Source organism: Fukomys damarensis, unplaced genomic scaffold (genome assembly GCF_012274545.1).
Source record: "Fukomys damarensis isolate Sample0158 unplaced genomic scaffold, DMR_v1.0_HiC HiC_scaffold_23, whole genome shotgun sequence".
Taxonomy (NCBI): domain Eukaryota; kingdom Metazoa; phylum Chordata; class Mammalia; order Rodentia; family Bathyergidae; genus Fukomys; species Fukomys damarensis.
The window spans coordinates 19,822,557-19,825,814 of NW_022900935.1; positions in this window are offsets into that span (position 1 = coordinate 19,822,557).

Sequence of the window (3,258 nt, forward strand, 5' to 3'; positions counted from 1 at the left end):
CTGTGTAGCCGGTTGGTCTTAAACTCACGGCAATCCTTCTGCCTTAGCCTCCGAGTGCTGGGATTACAGGCATGTGCCACCACATCCAGTGATATCAATTTATTTTTTTAATCAAATGTGTTTCTTATATGCAGCATATTGTTGGATCTTGCTTTTTTTTTTTTTTGGTACCGGGGATTGAACTCTGGTCCTTGTGCCCTGGATCTTGTTTTTTGATTCATTCTGCCAGTCTTTCCTTTGATTGGTGAATTGAGACCATTTACACTGATGGTTATAACTGATATACATGGACCTAACTTCATCATGTTATTTTCATGTTGTTAGTCTCCCCTCGCCCTGTTTGATTATTTGCCTTACCTGTTGGGGTTCATAGAATTGTAGTCCTCGTTATCCTTCTAGAATGTCCTTCAGAACATTTTGGAGAGCTAGTTTGGCAGTCATGAATTTCTTCAGGTGTTCTTTATCATGGAAATATCTTTACTTTTCCATCAATTTTTTTTTTTTGTCGGTACTGGGGATCAAACTCAGGTCCTTGCTCTTGTGAGGCAGGTGGCAGAACCACTGAGCTACATTCCTGGCACTTTACCATCAATTTTGAAAGACAGTTTTGCAGTGTACATCAGTCTAGGTTGGTGGTTGTTTTCTTTTAGGGCTTGAAATACTTCACTCCAAGCTCTCCTTGACTTGAGCGTTTGTGTTGAGAAGTCTGCTGTGATTTTGATGGGCTTTCCTTTGTATGTGATTTGTTACAGCTTTTAATATTGTTCTTGTGTTGAATTTCTTGAATCTTGACTATTATATCCCTTGGTGTAGATTTTTTTTATTATGGCTAATTGGAGTTCTATATGCCTCACTTATCTGTGTGTCAAATACTTTTTCCATGTTTGGGAAGGTTTCTGTCATTAGTTTTGTGAACAGATTTTTTTAATGTTTATGCTAGCTCCTGTTTTTTCATGGAGTCCAGTCAATCTGTTATTTTTCTTTGCATCATCTAGCAACTATTGGATTGATTTTTCATGGTCCCTTGCTATTTTTAAGAGATCTCTTTTCACGATCACTAATCACAATCCTGTCTTCTATAGCTGATATTCTGTTCTCACATTGGCTCATTCTGCTGTGTGCACTTTCAGTGGAATTCTTAATCTGGATATCTGTTTGAATTTATTTCATGGATTCCATTTCTTTCCTATGTTGGGCATTCATGGTTTCCATCATTTCTCTAAGCTCCTCTTTTTTGTTTTGTTTGTTTTGTTTTTGAGACAGGGTCTCACTGTGTAGTTGAAACTGACCTGGAACTCACTATGTAGCCCAGGATGGTCTCAAACTCACAGCAATCCTCCTGCTTCAGCCTCCCAAGTGCTGGGATTATAGGCATGTGCCACCACACCTGGCTGGAGCTCCTATTTTTATCTGTATCTGCTCTAGAGTCACTAACCATGTCTTTCATTACGGTCACTACTTCTGTAATTATCTGAGAAATTATTTCTGATTTGATTTTTCTAAACCCTCATTCACCTGCTTTGTTACTTTCACTGTTACCATTTCAGAGTCTAAGTGGGTGGTTTTGAATCGTTCTACCTTATTTCTCCCTGGGTTTGCCTTTGGTGAGTTAGAAGTTTGAGGTTGCATCTTGCTTAAATGACTTCTCTCTTTTCTCTTTTCTTTTTTCTTTTTTAGTTCAAGAAATGGGTTGATGCTTGTAAATTGTGTATGGCAAGTAGCTTTATTGCTAGTATTTAGAACCCTTAGAAAATTACTACTTCTCAGAGATGTCTTCCAGATGTAGCTGGCCTTTGTGTTTTGAATCTGTTGCAAGATTCCACCTCTTAAAATTTATTGGGGTTGAGAAGGTGCTATTTGGCCTATCATCTGATTCGTCAGCATTGGCCTATAGTATTGTTTATGACCCATAAGCAATCTCAGTCTTAGAGTACCAGGAAGAACAACTGATTAGAACAATTATGTCATCTTGGCTAAAGTAGTACAATCAGCAATAACAAAGCATCAAACATTGCCTAGAAAATAACTAACTGTGGTAACTATTGATTTTCCACCTTTAATCACCTATATTTGTGGTTATATAACAAAATCTAAAACAAACCAGAAAGTTGTATACAGCAAATATGCCCTCAGTATGAGAATTTTACCCTCAGGGGAGAAAATTTAAAAGGGGTTAGGGTGAAAAAAGTAGAGAAAGAAGGAGAAAGAGAAGGAGGAGGAAAGAGAAGGATGTAGAGAAGACAAGGAGAAGAAAAAGAGGAGGAAAAGGAAGAAGAAAAAGAGATTAGCAGCAAGGTTGGAAGACAAAGGCAATTACACAAACTTTGGGGAACTGGTGAAAAAGAGAGGGAAGAAATAAAAATAGGAACAGAACAGAACAAGAAAACAAAACTAGAAACAATGTTTACACTTATATAAAAACAAGAACAAACTAGAAAAAACAAAACAAAAACAAGAAAAGGAAAAAAGAAGAGAAGTCCACTTCAAGGCATGTCTCTGCTATCACTGGTAGATAAATTGCACACACAGAGCCCAGATCTGTGTTGGTTAATCCCAAGAAGCCAGCCATAGATTTACAGCAAGGTAGTAGATAATCTCAGCAAGTCTGCACCTTTAGTTCTGAAGCTCAGACTGGTTTCTGACTGTGAGGTTGGAACCTGATTTGTTCAGCCGGCAACACTGTGTGTCTCCTGCCAGTTTGAACTTGGCTCCATGACGGCTTGAAGTTGGCTCTTTGACTTTCTGCTGACTTGAACTCGGTTCTCCCTCATCCTGGTGGAGCCAGCCTGCAGCTGCTCTGAATTCCAAGCTCAACTGACTCTTCTCCAAGATTGCTACTGGTCAATTGCCCTCTACCGAGAGACATCTGAACTCAAATAACCAGCCACTGCGATCTGCTGCATTCACTGCTCTGTTCAACTGGTGCATTTCTCCGTGAAGACCTCTAGGGTCACCAATAGTCATCACGCATCTGCACATTTTTAAAAATTAATTTTTTTGTACCAGATATCAAATTTGGGACCTTGCACTTGTGAGGCAGACGGCAGGACCACTGAGCTAAATCTCTGGCCCTATCCTCCTTTGTTGAAGTCTCTACCTCACTCTCACCTGGGCTTCAGTTCTTGCTTCAGATCCTTGCTGGGTTTCAGGGACCCACATCCTCCTCCTGACATTGCTATATTCCAGTGTCTGAACACCAAATCTTGGAGAGGCTGTTTCTCTGTTTACCACTCCTGTTTATATCTAGATACTTCTTAG